General features: G+C 46.4%; 1 protein-coding gene and 1 pseudogene across 2 annotated transcripts in view; one reads left to right on the top strand and one right to left on the bottom strand.

Moving 5' to 3' along the window:
• Positions 1-18771, bottom strand: part of LOC126251681 (GTP-binding protein GEM-like) — a 517230-nt gene that overhangs the window by 184284 nt on the left and 314175 nt on the right. The gene's annotated exons all lie outside the window — the stretch shown is intronic.
• LOC126254045 (5S ribosomal RNA) lies at positions 7536-7653 on the top strand (annotated as a pseudogene).

Genomic DNA, 18771 nt, shown 5'->3' with positions numbered 1-18771 from the left:
GTTATGCCCCTAGTCACTGCTGTGTGTAGGATTTTCCATCAGAATGTCCGACTTCGGAAGTCCGATTCCGATCTAGCTGTCATTATTTTTATCTTCTAGACTACGAGGTCATTATGAGAGATTCCATGCCCTGTTTTGCATGTCGCCCTCATTTTCATCAATTTTATTAATGTTGTATGTCATTGCACGGTAGTAACACACCGAATAAGGTTATAGTAATGAGAGCATTTGTACTGAAAGCCAAAAGATACTTTTCACTTGGTTCCAAAACATGTTGGGTTAGTTCCCTGGGTGGCCTGTGCGAGGAGAGAATAAGAGGACGCAGCACACTGCGTTTCTGGTCGGGGGCTGCATTTCCCTAAATTCTGAGGAGTTCGTACAATAGGCTTAAGCGCCTGGCGGAACGACTGACGTCGGTCGAGTTTCGCCTATTGTATGCAGGGCGAAACGACCTGCGAGACGTCTGAGTGTCACCGCAGTTTATGTATTTACCGTTCCGGTGCGTCCGGAACGAAGATTCCTGACACCGACTGACTGCATTGTCCTCTTGATTCTGAGAATACTTCTGGACCGTGCCCTGCTGGGGGCGACTGTCTGGCGCCGGATGGCCGGTGGTCTAGGCAGGTTGTTTTCGTAGCCGGTCAAACTGGAAGTTCAGCGCCTTCAGCTGAATAACAGAGGCATGATTGGTCAACTTAAACTGAGGGTAGTTGACGTCATAAAGCCCAGCTCGAAATTGGAGGGAACGGTCACTATTGGCGCGAATGATGTTGTGAGACAGGGTGGGGGAATTTTGGAATCTGAACTGAATTCTAATTCGCAGTTTTCGAGGAGAGTAGGGAGTAGAGCAATGTTGGCTTCGCTCTTGCGTTGCGCGGGCAGAGGATTGGGGATCTGATCTTCCTCGGAGTCGGACGGTCTTGCGACTTGGTCGCTCGTTTTCGGAAGAACTCAGAATTTTCGGACAGCCTTCGCGGCCAGGGGCTGACACAGAGTTGCTGCACGGCAGAAGTCGGCGCCTACATCATCAGGACGCTGCCTACCGACGACGTGCTGCAGATTTCATTACTGGTACAGGATTTTGCAGCTCCGGCATTGTAGGACCTTATCAATCTTATACTGAATCCCTTAGCAGCACGCGTGTTCGCTTTGCTACAAGTCCGCCTTGCTTGTTTCTCCACGTGATCCCATTTGAGCTCTCACTGATAATTGCGACACTGCTGTATAGTCGGGAGATTAATATTTGATTCATTAGGACCTCCAGTCATTATCGTCAATCTAGTGCATCACAGAGAGTAGGAGCCCCTTGTTCTCGAGCCAACTCTTATTCTCAAAATATTTCAGTATACCCTATCCTTTAACCTACTGTGTGTGTGTCGACAATCATGTACAATTATGTTCTGATATATAATAAATCTGATTGTGATATTTAATCCGTATATCATTTCGGAGATATAGGCAGAATCCCATTTCCTGTTGTTTATTATGATAAAGTTCTCTTTTTTTGAGTAGATTACGATTCTTACTGAATTATTGTGAGTATGCACTCCTTATTTTACGAACTAGCAGGGTCCACCATCATTTCCTTCCGTTACCGTTGTGCGCATAGTTCAGTAGCTGGTAGATAAGGAGGAGGTCGAGTGCATGTCTCGTTCTTAGGCAAGATTCGTCTGAATGAAAGAGGTACAAAGTCTTCTCCACCCCGGCACCTCGCAATTATACAACAGTTAAGCAGGTGTGAAATAAAAGTAACGTGTTGTTATGCACTGTTAACGCAGAAATGAGAGTACATTCATTTTTATTAACCCCTTTTTCAATATGCAATTTGCCTTTAATGTTTAGCTTGTTGTCTCCCACACACTACGCCCCCGCCCCCCCCCCCCTTTCATGCATTTCTGTCCATTTTCAGCTGTGTCCGTTCCCCCACAGTCAGAAGTCGATCCATTCCCCTCTTCGTACATCCCTGAGTATTTTATCTAGGGTGCTGCCCCTGCAACCGTGCAAATCACACGATCTCAGTATAATGTTTCGTATTACTTCATCAACTACATTGGAACCCAATTTTCGCATTAATTTCCTACTACTAGTGCAGTCAGTTAGTACCAACTGTCATCCCTACGATTTTCATGCCAATCACATTTCTGTAGTACATTACATCACCTGCAGGTCTAGCAAGAGACTTCGCAGATAATTACCAAACTTCTTAATATTTTTATCATGATCAGGCAACGCAAGTTATGGATTTGAGCTGGCCTTTCTTAGTGAAATGTAGTGTACACTGAGGCGAGAGAAGTCACGGGACGCTTCCGAATGCCATGTCGGACCTTCCCCTGCCCGGCGTGCCATGGACACAACAAGAAATACTGAGCCGAGCTGCCTTTATGGCCGTCCAAAATTGCAAAAGTGTTGCCGGTGCAGGATTTTGTGGACGAACTGACTTCTCTATTATCTCCCATAATTGTCCGATGGGATTCATGTCGGACGATCTGGGTGGCCAAATCATTCGCACGAATTATTCAGAATGGCGCACTGTCATACATAAAAATTCTATTGTTGTTTGGGAACATGAAGTCCACGAATGGCAGGAAACGGTCTCCAAGTAGCGACATGGCCATCTCCGGACGGAGCACCCAGTCAGCTCCACGCAAGCACAGCCCACACCATTGTGTGGCCACCACCAGCTTGCACAATGCCTTGTTCACAACCTTGGTCCGCGGCTTCACGGGTCTGCGTCGCACTAGAACAGTGCTACCAGCCCTTATCAGCTGAAATCGGGACTCGTGTAACTACGCCACAGTTTTCCTGTAGTCTATGGTCCAACCGATATGGTGGCGACCACAGGAGAGGCGGTGCACGCGATGACGCGCTGTCAGCAGAGCCACTAGTGTCGCTCGTCTGCTGTCATTGCTCGCTGACGCCATATTTTGCCACACTCTCCTAACGGATACGTTCGTTGACGACAGTGCCGCTAAAGCAGAGTTACTAAACATAGCCCTCCACACTTCCTTCAACAAAGAACACGAAATAAGTATTCCAGAATTCGAATAAAGAACAGCTGCCGACATGAGTGTATTAGAAGTAGGTATTCTCGAAGTAGTGAGCAACGTCTGTCTCGTTATAAAAGCAAGTCTTCTGCTGCAGACTGTGTATCAATTAAGTTCCTTTCAGAGTATGCTGATGTTATAGCTCCATACTTAATCATATACAAACGCTCACTCGATGAAAGATCCGTACCCAAGGACTGGAAAGTTTGAGAGATTGCAGAGCACACACACTTCTGATTCGGTGTTATGCGGCTTCATGTTCTTAGGCAATATGATCTTTATCGCAGTTTGACTTCACACATCATGATGAAATGGTGGGCAGTAGTTAATGCTCTTGCTCGCGTGTCCTAGGGAAGGAGTAACGGTAAGTTTTACCTGCGTTCAAAGGAACAGGGTACCGATTGAAACGACTGCAGTAAAAGCACACCGACAATAGGCCGAGAGAAGCGCGTTTTTCTGGAACCTGGGTGGAAACATTTCCGGACGGCCATGTTTTGTGGTCTCATTGTGTAGGCACGTTGGTTGGCGCCAGTCGGTCAGAATCCAAACCCAGGTAGACTGACTAGCGCCGAGAAGTGACCACTGCAATGGCCAGCGCACTGTAGACCGGCGATAAAGCAGGAAGCCGATGGTACATCTGGGTGCGTTCTGCGAATTTCCGTGGAATAAGTCACTAGCGCCTAGGCGTCCAGACTCTCTTACAAAGCACGAGGCTTTTAGTGAGTTTATGGCCATTCTTTGGAAATTTCGAAATGGATACAACAGGGCAGACAACGAGCTTTTTATGGAGGAAAAGGCCGTGAAGCTGAATCTTTTTTCCTTTTCTCCCAATTAACTTTATTGTCACTGATTGGTCACATCGGTGTATGCAGAACAAAGGGCGCTCTCCCAGCTTCGAATGCTGCGCTCCAGCTCGTGATTGGCTTGTGCTAAAGTGGGGGAAGTTTAAGATGTAATTGTGCTTTGCTACTGAGCTGAGGAAGAATCTCACAGAAAGAGAAGATCACACTTGTACTGGCACTTTGTTAGTAAAAAACTGCTGGTCTCTACCTAAACAGTGAGACTTGTGTCCTTTGCTAGTGTGCCACTTCTAATTGGCCTGTGCCAGTCACCTTCCGAACCGTCAGAGGTACTGAGTCTAGCATCACGCACACAACGAGTGATGAGTGGGTGTACTTATTTGTATTGAGGCAGCCGTCTAAACATTTGGCATAGTCCGTCACGCATAGTCGTGGCACGGAATCAAATTGGTTTGGCAGACCAGAAAACGCGTCCAACTGCACACTGGAATCCACTGGGGTTTCGGAGGCTCGTAAGAGAGTACCTGCGTTCTGAATCAACCGAACGCGAGACCGCGTACTTCCATTCTTCGGTCGTGCGCCATTAATAACACATTGCCGTCGTCCATGACTTCAGTCGCTGAACGCATCGTGGTGTGCCGCCTTGACCAACAGGGCTGTGGCGTAGGCCTCCAATGTATGTGTCTCAGCACTCTGTTCTTTCGCACCATACTTTTCTTTTTGGAATGGTAGAGTATAGATGCTTGATGGTGGCGTAGTCTTTGTCCCATATCCCGGATTCACGTGTATGAAGTCGGATAAAGCGATTAGTGTTCTGGTTAGTGTCGTGTGTCGATCCCCAGCTGATCACTTTGTCCGCCATAGGCGCCATGTTAGTCACAGCGTTTGTCAAATAAAAATGTGTCTGTGACGTTTCTTTAATCATTTTTGTTGTCTTGTGATGTTAAGGATGAATAAATGTATTGTCATTTAGATCAAAACTTCTCCCTGTGTTCTGATTAACATTATCTGGCCATTTCTATTAAAGTCTACATTCTGAAGGAGAGTAACAAACTTACTAGTTGCACAGCGCAAATCGATATGCGAGAAAGGCAATAGGATTAATCCACTAAATTACATGCCCATACCATTAACGTTGATATTCAACGGGATTTTGTAACATATATTGTGTTCGAACATTATGAATTACCTCGAAGAGTCTATTGACGTATAGTCAACACGGATTTAGGGAACATCGTTCTTGTGAAACACAACTAGCTCTTTACTCACACGCAGTGCTGAGTGCTATCTGCAAAGGATTTCTAATTGATTTCGCATTTCTAGATTTTCAGAAGGCTTTTGACACTAACTCACCAGCAGACAAACTGCTTGTTTACGGAATATCGTCTCGGTTGTACGACTGGATTCGTGATTTCCTGCCAGAGAGGTCACAGTCCGTAGTAATTGACGGAAAGTCATTGAGTAAAACAGAAGTGATTTCTGGAGTTCCTCAAGGTAGGCTCTTTGCTGTTCCTCATCTATATAAACGATTTACGAGAGAATATGAGATGGTGCGAAATTGGCAATTCACCCTAAATAATGCAAAGCGTGCAGTCATCCACATGAGTGCTAAAAGGAATCCGTTAAACTTCTGTTACATGATAAATCAATCAAATTCAAAGGGCCTAAATTCCACTAAATACCTAGGAATTACAATTAAGAACAACTTAAATTGGAAACAATATATAGAAAGGCGAACCAAAGACTGTGCTTTATTAGCGGGGCCCGAATCTCGTGGTCGTGCGGTAGCGTTCTCGCTTCCCACGCCCGGGTTCCCGGGTTCGATTCCCGGCGGGGTCAGGGATTTTCTCTGCCTCGTGATGGCTGGGTGTTGTGTGCTGTCCTTAGGTTAGTTAGGTTTAAGTAGTTCTAAGTTCTAGGGGACTTATGACCACAGCAGTTGAGTCCCATAGTGCTCAGAGCCATTTGAACCATTTTTTTTATTAGCGGGACACTTAGAAGATGCAACAGTTCTACTAAAAAGACTGCCTGCACTACGTTTGTCTGTCCTCTTGTCGAGAACTGCTGCGCGGTTTAGCATTGTTAGCAGACAGGATTAACGGAGTACATTGAGAAAGTACAAAGAAGAGCAGCACTTTCGTATTATCTAGGAATAAGGGAAAGTGTCTCACGGACATGACACGGAACCTGAGAGGGAGATTGCAGGCGTCTCTCGTTACGGCGGGATCTTCTCACGAAACTTCAATCGCCAGCTTTCTCCTCCGAATGCGAAAACATTTTGTTAACGGTGACCTACATAGGGAGAAACGATCATCAAAATAAATGAAGGTAAATCAGAACGCACACAGGAAGAAATAGTGTTTCATTCTTTCCGCTCGCCGTTCGGGAGTGGAACAACAGAGAATTATTGTGAAGTTTGTTCAATGAACGCTCTGCCAGGCACTTAAGTGTGATTTTCAGAGTTGCCATGTACGTAGATGTAGAATTATTTAGCTGTGGTGGCGATTTACATACGTATTAATACCGACGAATAATGCCCACAAAAGAAACCAAAAGAGGAGTTGGAATTAGTTAAACTTGTTTTGAAGCCCTTTTCTTGGTAGCTGTATGCTATGTTTCAGAAAACATTAAGTTTTTCATTAACCTCATATATATTGTGTCAGTCTTTCCAGTCTGTATTTGTCGAATAGATCTTGCAGTCTAGACTTTTGTATAGAACTTTATCAAAAGCAGCACTGCGCTCTTGTTATAAGTTGTTTGAGTGGAAGGTCGATTATATGAAATGTCAAGGACTTACCTCTAGCTCTAGAGTAGCTATGCTCGAAAATATTAAAATCAAATCTGCGCTTAACATTACGCACTCTGTTCAGAAGTTTTTAAAAAAGCCTCAAGCTCTTTCATGAATACCTAAAAACCACCATCTAGAGCTATGCGTATTGTGATTATTGCTATTACATTTGTACGAATTACTACTTCTGCGTAGCAAGTTCCCGCCTTGACCTCACTTTTCACATTGATTCGATCCCCCTGAATAATCCTATTAATTCTAACGTAACATCCTTAATCAATGTGACCAATCCGGTTTGAAACACAACTGAACAACACGATTAACAGCTACACAAAAGGGAAGCCCCACAATAGGTCAATTCATCGGATTACGTGCCATCGGCGATCAATGGCTACCAACTGCGATTTGCGCCCTCACACGCCCGCGATCTACGGACAGATCGCGAACCTGGCGACTGATTGCTGCGATTCGTCGCTCGAGGGTGCGTCCCTTAAAAGGCGGCTCGAACAAAGTGGGGGAAGGGAGGGAGGGGTGAACATCTATCAGCCTGTGAGACTAACAAGCTGAAGTCTAAAGTCGATCGCTCTCAGTTACACGACGTTGTATCTGACTACGTAATTAGCAGAAACTAACAAATGGAAACTCTAGGTAAGCTGCCACGTAGTCTCTAAGATGATTCTGACACGTTCATATTTCCGACAGGAAATGGACGTCAAAAAAAGTCTATTTGAATACATTTAGTACACGCACGACGTGTATCTTCATTCTGTACTTTGTAACTGTACTGACCAGCTAGTGTAGAGCCTACACTTCTGCGTCAGTATACCTGAGTTCGAGAGCTCTGTTCCGACTCTACGTTCTTTTTTTTTAATTTTCTAGTTTTGATTTGCCCAGTAACGCTCTAGCAACGGCCTTGCCGCAGTGGATACACCGGTTCCCGTGCGATCACCGAAGTTAAGCACTGTCGGGCGTGGTCGGCACTTGGATGGGTGACCATCCAGGCCGCCATGCGCTGTTGCCAATTTTCGGGGTGCACTCAGCCTCGTGATGCCAATTGAGGAGCTACTAGACCGAATAGTAGCGGCTTCGGTCCAGAATACTATCACAACGACCGGGAGAGCGGTGTGCTGACCCCACGCCCCTCCTATCCGCATCCTCCACTGAGGATGACACGGCGGTCGGATGGTGCCGGCAGGCCACGCGTGGCCTGAAGACGGAGTGCAGTAACGCTTTAGAATATGTCCTGAGCTGACAAAATTCTTGGGATAGGAGGGTACCATCACGCACACAAGATATAAAAGGACACTGCATTGAGGGATCTGTCACTTGTATGCAGGTGATACACGTGACGGGATTTCCGACGTGATTATGGCTGCACGGTGGGAATTAACAGACATAGGACGCGGAAGGGTGTATGCGACATAGCATTTAGAAAATCGTTAGGGAATTCAGTATTCCAAGTTCCACAGCGTCAAGAGCGTGCGGAGAATACCAGATTTCAGGCATTACCTCTCACCACGGGCAATGCAGTGGCCGACGGCCTCCACTTACCGACCGAGAGCAGCTGCGTTTGCGTTGAGTTGTCAGTGCTAACAGACAAGCAACACTGCGTTACATAACTGCACAAATCAATGTGAGGCGTACGACGAACGTATCCATTAGGACATTACGGCGGAATTATGCGTTAATGGGCTGTGGCACCGGGCGACCGACGCGACTGCCTTTGGTAACAGCACGATATCGCCTGCAGCGCCTATGCCGGGCTCGGGAACTCATCAGTTGGACCGTAGACGATTGGAAAACCGTCGCCTGGTCAGATGAGTCGCAATTTCAGTTGGTAAAAAGTGATGGCAGGGTTCGAGTGTGGCGGAGACCCCCGACGAAGCCAAGGACCCAAGCTGTCATCAAGGCAAGCTGGTAGTGGTTCTATAATGGTGTGGGCTGTGTGTACACGGAATGGACTGGGTTGTCTGATCCAACTTAACTGGTCGTTGACTGGAAATGGTCATGTTCGGCTACTCGGAGACCATTTAGGTCGATCGTAGTCTTCATATCGCCAAACAACTACGGAATTTTTATAGATGAGAATGCGCTACATCATTGGGCCACAATTTTTCGCGACTAGTTTGAAGAACATACTGGACAATTCGAGTGAATTATTTGGCCACTCACATCACCCGACATGAATTTCATCGAACAATTATGAGACATAATTTAGAGATCAGTCCGTGCACAAAATCCTTCACCGGCAACACTTGCGCAATTACGGACGGCTGTAGAGGCAGCACGGCTCAGTATTTCTGCAGGGGAGTTCAAACGACTTGTTGAGTCGACGCCACGACGAGCTGCTGCAGGAGGAGGTCCGACACGATACTGGGACCTGGCCCATGACTTTTGTCACCCCAGTGCATGAAGCCGTGTGTAAACGAGGGGTGGCGGGATGGGGGGGAAGTACTGTTTCCTCCATTTGTTTCCACCTACGTTCACAGAGCTAGCGTTCATTCTCCATGTTATATTATTTTTATTAGTGGTGCCGGGGGGGGGGGGGGAGGAGGGACTGTCTTTGGCTTTCTGTCTGCACTTACTCAACTCCCTACATTTTTGGTTCCAGCTGTAGCTTCACAAATCCTGCCACTTTTGTTGTTGATGGCAGGTATGGTGAACAGGGGGATGTGTACCTTTACCTTGCGAGGTGCCGGCGCTAGCAGTGTATTTAGCACTAAATTCTTCTCGAATCTTCATATGGAAATAATGCTCTAAGCCCCCCCCCCCCTTTTCTAACTCCGACTTTTGCTGTTGCACATGGATTAAGAAGAAACGCGAACTGACTGTAATCGACTCTGCAAGTGGAGCAGAAAAGAGTTTGACACCTGCAATAATTTAATTGGATAGAAATTAATTAGATAAAGGAAAGTTTCATTGCCGTAGTGAGAAATTTTAGGGTTGCTCTACCAATTAACAGAATGAAAGTTCTGTCCAAAATAACAATTTGATTTATTATGACTAAACTCAAAATAATAAACAAAACACACGAAACATTTACAATACATCAAATTGGACACTCAAATAAATGCTGTGAAGGTGAAGTTGTCCATAAATTAGATTGTGACATTTATGACGAAGTGGCATGTGGAGCCAGTTCCCTGCAACTCAAATCTTAAGAGAAACACCCTGCCAACCCAACATTAATTGCTGCTACAGTAGTGATAACTCAGACAATGAACACCCAAGACAGAACAAAGTTAGAAAAGACGAACACGCGCTCTGCTGAGCTCTGATTATCACCTAGCAAAATTCCCTGATTTGCCGGTGCTGCGGACGTACATTACCCAGCTGTCTTCTTAACTGCAAGGACACGATGTGGCTGGCATACCGGAGGCGATGGCTGGTTGCTTCGACGTCCCGTCGTGGTGATGATAATGTCGCGAGTATAGCCCGAAACAAATTCTACTGGTCTGGTTGTTCCACACTAAAGATCTCCTAGCAACACAAATACGCCTCTGAGGGAGACGAAGAAGGCCCGCCACACAATCACTGACGGTACAATGAGTGATTTTAACAAGAGAAGTCACACAGTAACTCCGGTAGTCAATTTTAGCCAAAACTGCTCAAGACGGACAACATAGTCCGCTTGTACGCAGAACGCTCAATTGCCAACTGTACTCGGAAAGTTACGTTGAAGTCGAAACTTCAGCAACTTCGTCAAACAGTTACAATTAAATGAAAGTATATTAGACAGCCAACGGAAGGCAGGCGGTTCAGAGCAGCGAGAGCTCAGTCTTGTAACCTACTCCGACCGAGAGCCGACTCCCTCAAGAGCACCCGTACAGGCCGAACACAGAACATTCCCGCCACCACGACAGTGGCCGTTGTTAAACGTTCCAATCAGCAACTCGAAAACCGGCGGAAAATTCCCCTCTATTGCCGACGCAGTACTATTCCACCAATGGAGATACTTGGAGCCAATTTCTGCGCCGATTTTGCTACGTCACGGAGCTATCCCCTGAGCAAGCCAATCACAGTTATGATATTGCAGAAAACGCGGGAATTTGCCCTCCAAGACTGCCTGGGAACACAAGTCATTCCCGCGCCTCGCTGATAGCCCGCTAGAAAGTGTTTTTCACTAAGTTTCTGCGAAGTAACGGAATCTTTAGCCCAGCCGCTCCATCAGACCCGTGGGCGTGTCGCCCCCGCTCTTATGACAATGTCGGCGTCTGGAAAGCATCCACTCGACTCCCTCACACCCGTCGGCTTAACCTTTTCAAGATCAGCAGAACCCACCTGTCACCGGACCACCCGGGTGACGAGAGATGCTGCGTGGGAAGTCCGCGTGTGAAGGAATAGCGACTTTTCACCGCATGCAATTAGAGAGGAAAATCGAATTACTCAGAGTAAGATAGAAATATGAGAGGGGGCTCATGCCACCTCTCAACCTGTCTAGAATGTTACCGGTATGGTCACGAACCCAGCCACGTGGTCGCACGGAAACATAGATCACGCTCATATAAGGGAAGTATAGCAGACGTCCTACACAAACTACTGTCCTATTCATCGATACCCATCTGCCGTAGTATCTTAAAAATGCAACCAGAGTTCGAGCGTAATGGGATATCTCAAACAGAGTGACTTCTGCATACCAGACAGCGTGGATTCCGAAAAGGTCCATCGTGCAAAATACGACTCACTCTTTCCTTACACGAGAGACATTGATCGAGGCAGTCAAGTGGATTCAGTGCGTAGTGACTTTCGAATAGCATTTGTATCATTACCTCATGAACATGTATCACCGAAACTGCGATCACACGGAGTATCAAAGGAAATTTGCGACAGGATTCAGGATCTCTTGATAAAGCGATGCAACATGTTATCCTGGATGGAGAGTCATCGAAATATTTCCAGACACCTGTTAACGTCCTTGTTATTTAGGTACTATATTAATAAGCTCGCAGACATGTTAATATACGAGGGTAAGTCCATTATTATCCGCAAAGTAGTTATAAAATTTTATTGTAATCAAATAGGAAACTTACAGGAATATCAATTTTCGACACAGTCACCTTGCGTTTCAACGCACCTGGTCCATCGCTATACAGGCTTCCTGATGCCCCCACAAAGGAAGGTTCTCGGTTGAACTGCGAGCCGGTAATGCACCGCTTCTTGCACTGCTTCGACCGAGAGACGGCACCTTAATGCCCGTCTGAGTGGACCAAACAAGTGATAGTCAGAAGGGGTCAGATGGGGACTATATGGAGGATGATCCAGTACTTCAAATTTGAGTTTCTGGAGCGTTTCAGCAGTGTGGGCAGCAGTATGCGGACGGGTATTGTCGTGCAACAACACAACACCTTTTGACAGCAATCCTCGGGGTTTGTTTGGAATTGCAGGCTTTAGCCTGGCAGTAAGCATCTCACTGTAACGTGCACTGTTTATTGTCGTGCCCCTTTACCCGTAATGTTCCAGTACTGGAACTCGTGCGTCCCAAAAAGCCGTAAGCATCAGTTTTCCTGCGGACGGCTGGGTCTTTAACTTTTTCTTACACAGCCAATTTGGATGTTTCCATTCCATACTCTGCTGTCTACTCTCCGGCTCGTACTGATGGATGCATGTTTCGTCACCAGTAATGATCCTGTCTAAGAATGGTAACAAGCGACATGACCTGACTGATGAAGAGGTCAGACGAGAGGGTTCAGTGATTCGACCGACCAGCACTCACCCACTCCAGAAGCCAGAGAAGGGAACAACGCTAAACCACAGATCACTGCTGCCTGATACCAACTCCTCTGTAAACTTTCACAGAACAGTACTTGTCTCTGTCTGCTGGTAAACCTCTTTGCCCTCCTTCGTAGCCACACTACGCTGGCGAGACTGCACTGGTGGACTACCAGGCTGCCTTCATCCACGAGGAAACACACTCGTCTCGCTCTCTTTCACACACACAGTATAAAAACGTAGGTTACGAGGTGGGAAAGAGAATTAGGATAACAAAAAATAGATGGACTGATTCAAAGAAGAAGAAATGGGGCTCAAAAATGGTTCAAATGGCTTTGAGCACTATGGGACTTAACTTCTAAGGTCATCAGTCCCCTAGAACTTAGAACTACTTGAACCGAAATAACCTAAGGACATCACACACATCCATGCCCGAGACAGGAATCGAACCTGCGACCGTAGCGATCACGCGGTTCCGGACTGTAGCGCCTAGAACCGCAAGGCCACCCGGCCGGCAAAACAGGGCTCTTTTCCTTCGTTGAGGTTCGCTTCCGTAAAATCAAATTCCAGAAACAACACAACTAAGTGAAACAAATATATGAAACGAATTCGACTGATCCCTTTCAATTACACAAATATTCAGTCCGATCGTAATAATATTGTCGCAGGAGACGCTGAGTAGCTCCGTGGTGTATTGGTTATGATACTAAACTGTTGAATGGAGGGTCGTGTGTGCAAAACTCACCTGGAGTGGGTGTTGTGCTGTCCTAATCGCTTATTTCCAGAAATGTCAAGAATCATTGTATTGGAATGTTCCGTAGCTGTATATATACTGTACGTATTCTGGCCGGAGGCAGTTCACCCCGCGCTCTTGCATGTGCAAGTTAAGTGAAGTTAGTGTCCGTCATTCATCTAATTACACCTTCTTCTACGTGACAATATTTCAGTATGGTGCAAAGAATGGCGATTTGCTTTGTATTTCAGAAACGTAAAAATTATGCACTTTATAAAATGCAGATAACAGTGAGTCACAACTGAAATGACTCAAATCGATAAAAATTCCTGGGTACAACAGTTTGTAGCGATACCAGATGTAACGAACACATAGGCCGAGTGGTTGCCGACTTCGGTTCATTTGTAGGATACTGGGAAAATGCAGTCAGTCCTCAAAGAGAGGAAACACTCGTGTGACCCAGCGTGAAGTACTGTTCATGTATGACGGAATATTTTGTGTGTGGCTCCGTCTACTGGCCCCGTCAGTGACCGACCGCCGTGTCATTGTATGCCAACCGTCTCATTTGGACGCAGTATGGAGGGTCATAAGGTCAGCACACTGCTCTTCGGACCTTATTGAGGTTCCTGGGAGCCGCTAGTCCTCAGTCAGTTAGCATCACCAAGCTGAATGCACCCTATTCGAGTCCCTCCACCGAGGAAAACTGTCTGGCAGCGTCGGGAATCGGCCGCGGGTCACCAGCGCGGCAGTCACACGCGCCGACTGCTTAGCCTTGAGGGCGGGCACTGGCAGTACTGGGGAGGACAGCACGACTGGACTGAGGGTCTTTGAGCGACGGAAGGGAGTCACTGAAATGCCGAGAAACCTCAACAGCCGCACGCCTCGAGATAAACGTGGATGTCGACGTTGCACGTCGTTTTCCTTTACAATCAGTCTGAGAACTGGCTGGCAAGAGATCTATAGCTCTCAGTTCTTTCTTCTTCATTTCAGAATAGAAGCATATATATATTTTGTAACTTGATCTGTGTGGTTCAGTCACGGTCTTCTTCTAGTTATTCTTCCATAGACATACACCGCCACTATTCAGCTATGTTTCAAATACGCTTATTTTCATTTTGTAGTCTTATATCACAATCTGTGATGCTAAAGATCTCGGATCACTCTTTTTTGGTTTATTGTAAGGATCTGAGGAGTGTAGCTAACAGAATATGGGAGAGGCTACGTTTCAGACCAAGTTCTCACGGTCCTCTTATCACTCTGTTTTTAAAACAAAAACTGATGAGAAGTTGCTCCATCGGCATCGATCACGTGTGTGTGTGTGTGTGTGTGTGTGTGTGTGTGTGTGTGTGTGTGTGTGTGTGTGCGCGCAGTCGTGACGCGCAGCTGGTCAGTTCGAATCCGGGTGGCGGCGTAAATTTCGACTGCCAGTGTTAAACTGGCAAAGTGAGGAAAGGCGGTCCTCGTCCGGACCGCCGCACACCGTCGTGCAGTATGTGTCAAGACCCGGCAGCGCCGCACGTGGCGAGTGCACGCAAGGACGCAGCCCTGCGGTTTCACGACACGTCGACACGTGGTCCTCGGTATACGTGTCTCCATTGTATGTTCCGCCCTACTTGAAACTAATCCCGAAGTAAAACAACTTTTTTCGTGGCAGTGCAGGGTGCGAGTTGACTCTGCGAAGATATTAATTTTTCCTACTAAGGATGAGGAGGGTCAGTCAGTACATCGTTAATCGGATGGGACGTTTCAACTCGGTGCGTATGTGTCTTCGGTTAAAGAGAACGAAGGAAACTTGCTTAGGACGGCGGTCACTGCGGTGAGAATGACGAGTCCGTGACTAATGGTGGAAGACAGTGACGTGGGTTTATTATTCAGTTAAATGATGCAACAGGATGACAGTCCTACCTCAGCGATCAGGTACAGCAAAATTAACCCGATTAAAATTGTGGTTGTGGTCTTCAGTCCTGAGACTGGTTTGATGCACCTCTGCATGCTACTCTATCGTGTGCAAGCTTCTTCATCTCGCAGTACCTACTGCAACCTACATCCTTCTGAATCTGCTTAGTGTATTCATTTCTTGGTCTCCCTCTACGATTTTTACCCTCCACGCTGCCCTCCAGTGCTAAATTTGTGATCCCTTGATGCCTCAGAACATGTCCTAACAACCGTTCCTTTCTTCTTGTCAAGCTACGCCAGAAACTCCTCCCGAATTTTGCCCGCATCTCGTGGTCGTGCGGTAGCGTTCTCGCTTCCCACGTCCGGGTTCCCGGGTTCGATTCCCGGCGGGGTCACGGATTTTCTCTGCCTCGTGATGGATGGGTGTTGTGTGCTGTCCTTAGGTTAGTTAGGTTTAAGTAGTTCTAAGTCCTAGGGGACTGATGACCATAGATGTTAAGTCCCATAGTGCTCAGAGCCATTTGAACCATTTTTTTTTCTCCCGAATTTTATTCAATACCTCCTCATTAGTTATGTGATGTACCCATCTAATCTTCAGCATTCTTCTGTAGCACCACATTTCGAAAGCTTCTATTCTCTTCCTATCGTCCATAATTCACTTTCATACATGGCTACACTCCATACAAATACTTCCAGAAACGACTTGCTAACACTTAAATCTATACTCGATGTTAACAAATTTCTCTTCTTCGGAAACGCATTCCTTGCCATTGCCAGTCTACATTTTATATCCTCTCTACTTCGTCCATCATCAGTTATTTTGCTCCCCAAATAGCAAAACTCCTTTACTACTTTAAGTGTCTCATTTCCTAATCTAATGCCCTCAGCATCATCCGACTTAATTCGACTACATTCCATTATCCTGGTTTTGCTTTTGTTGACGTTCATCTTATATCCTGCTTTCAAGACACTGTCCATTCCGTTCAGCTGCTCTTGCAGGTCCTTTGCTGTCTCTGACCTCAAAGTTTTTATTTCTCCCCCATGGATTTTAATTCCTACTACGAATTTTTCTTTTGTTTCCTTTACTGCTTGCTCAATATACAGACTGATTAACATCGGGGATAGGATACAACCCTATCTCACTCCCTTCCCAACCACTGCTTCCCTTTCATTCCCCTCTACTCTTATAACTCCCATCTGGTTTCTGTACAAAGTGTAAATAGCCTTTAGCTCCCTGTATTTTATCCCTAACACCTTTACAATTAAGTTTGCTAAAAAATGAGGGTGATATCTAGCGTAGTTATGGAACCGTAGCGGCCCTAGGAACTCCCTGGCTATTAATAAATACGAAAAGAACGTGATTCGTTAGCTGCAAAGAATTGCTGTTCTTTTGAAAAAGTATGTTTGTGGATTTCCCGACGACGGCTATGTCGGGAGATTTCCTAGGAAAGTCCTAGCACGGAAGCGGGATAGAAGGGAGACGAGTGACCAATGGGTCAGTTTTGTGGATGTAAGTGAGACAACCGATCCAAAGGGGAAAAAAAATGCGAAAAGTGTGTGAGTGTAGAGCAGTACGTGTGGAGGGCTGGCAGTCGGCGTCAGACTGGTGTGGGTGGCTGCCCGAGGGCGGGCGGCGAGTGCAGCGTGAGGACACCAGAGGGGCCGAAGAACTGTGCCGCGCCCAGCTCTCCGCCACCAGTTTACGGCTGCCAGGGAGGCAACCTGTAGGGACTGAAGTTCTTTTACTGTACCTCGGCTCCAGGAGGGGCTCGCAAATTATAATCGTGTCACTGAGACTTAAATAAGCCTTACACATCAGTATGAGTAAAGGTGAGAGGTGGCATGAGCCGCCTCTCATATTTCTATCATACTCTGAGTAATTAGATTTTCCTCTCTAACTGCATACGGTGAAAAGTTGCTACTCCTTCACACGCGGACTTCCCACACAGGGTCTCTCGTCACCTGGGTGGTCTGGTGACAGGTGGGTCCTGCTGATCTTGAAAGGGTTAAGGCGACGGGTGTGAGGGAGTCGAGTGGATGCTTTCTAGTCGCCGACATTGTCATAAGAGCGGGGGCGACACGCCCACAGGGGCCTGAAGGAGCGGCTGGGGCTAGAGATTCCGTTACGTCGCAGAAACTTAGTGAAAACACTTTCTGGCGGGCTACCAACGAGGTGTGGGAATGACTTGTGTTCCCAGGCAGTCTTGGAGGGCAAATTCCCGCGTTTTCTGCAATATCATAACTGTGATTGGCTTGCTCAGGGGATAGCTCCGTGACGTAGCAAAATCGGCGCAGAAATTGGCGCCAAGTATCTCCATTGGTGGAATACTAGTGCATCGGCAATAGAGTAAAATTTCCCGCCGGTTTTCGAGTTGCTGATTGGAACGTTTAACAACGGCCACTGTCGTGGGGGCGGGAATGTTCGGTGTTCGCTTGTATGGGTGCTCTTGAGTGAGTCGGCTCTCGCCGGAGTAGGCTACAAGACTGAGCTCTCGCTGCTCTGGACAGCCTGCCTTCCGTTGGCTGTCTAATACACTTTCATTTAATTGTAACTGTTTGACGAAGTTGCTCAAGCTTCGACTTCAACGTAACTTTCCGAGTACGGTTGGCAATTGAGCGTTCTGCGTACAAGCAGCCTATGTTTTCCGTCTTGAGCAGTTTTGGCTAAAGTTGACTGTATCGGAGTTACTGTGTGACTTCCCTTGTTAAAATCAATCACTGTACCGTCAGTGATTGTTGGCGAGCCTTCTTCGTCTCGCTCAGAGGCGCATTTGTATTGATAGGATAATTTGTTTTGGGCTATACTCGTGACAGTATCATCAGCATGACTGGACGTCGAGGCAACCAGCCATCGCTTCCGGTACATCAGATCGTGTCCTTGCAGTTACAAAGACAGCTTGGTAATGTATGTCCGCAGCACTGGCAGATTAGGGAATTTTGCTCTGTGATAATCAGAGCTCAGCAGAGCGCGCATGTTCCCGTCTTTTCTTACGTGGTTCCGTCTTGGGTGTTCATTGTCTGAGTTATCTCTACTGTAGCAGCAATTAATGTTGGGTTGGCCGGGTGTATGTCTTAAGATTTGAGTTGCAAGGAATTGGCTCCACATACCACTTGGTCATAAATGTCACAATCTAGTTTATGGACAACTGCACCTTCACAGCATTTATTTGAGTATACAATTTGACGTATTGTAAATGTTTCATGTGTTTTGTTTATTATTTTGAGTTTAGTCATAATAAATCAAATTGTTATTTTGGACAGAAGTTTCATTCTGTTAATCGGTAGAGCAACCCTTTCATTTCTCAGTACGTTAATGAACCTTTCCTTAATTTGTATCCAATTAAATTATTGCAGGTGCCAAGCTCTTTTCTACTCCAATTGCATGGTCGATTACAGTCAGTTCGCGTTTCTTCTTAATCCATGTGCAACAGCAAAAGTCAGAGTCAGGAAGGGGGGGGGGGGGCTTAGAGCATCATTTCCATACATCTTGCAAAGGTATGAATCGAGAGTTACTGGCTATAATGGAAGAGCTCGATTTTTAATTTCTACTGACATTTCGTTCTCAGTGGTCAGTCTTTCCTGTTTTTGTGTGTTTTCAGGTACCGGTATTTTGTGTTGCCACTTTGTTCCGGTGTGTGCCCTAATCTTACGCGTACACTGATACCAGGGAACGGAAGAGATGAGGCGTACCTGTCTGTGTCGGTTTAATTATATTTATGGCTGTCGGTCTTCTGGCACCGACACCCCTCGTTGTGACATCGGACTCTGACTGTTGCAACCAGCCAAGGGGTTGGTGGGGTC

This window comes from Schistocerca nitens, chromosome 4 (genome assembly GCF_023898315.1).
Source record: "Schistocerca nitens isolate TAMUIC-IGC-003100 chromosome 4, iqSchNite1.1, whole genome shotgun sequence".
Lineage (NCBI taxonomy): Eukaryota > Metazoa > Arthropoda > Insecta > Orthoptera > Acrididae > Schistocerca > Schistocerca nitens.
Note: the sequence above shows the minus strand (reverse complement) of the source record. Positions and strands in the feature narration are given on the sequence as shown.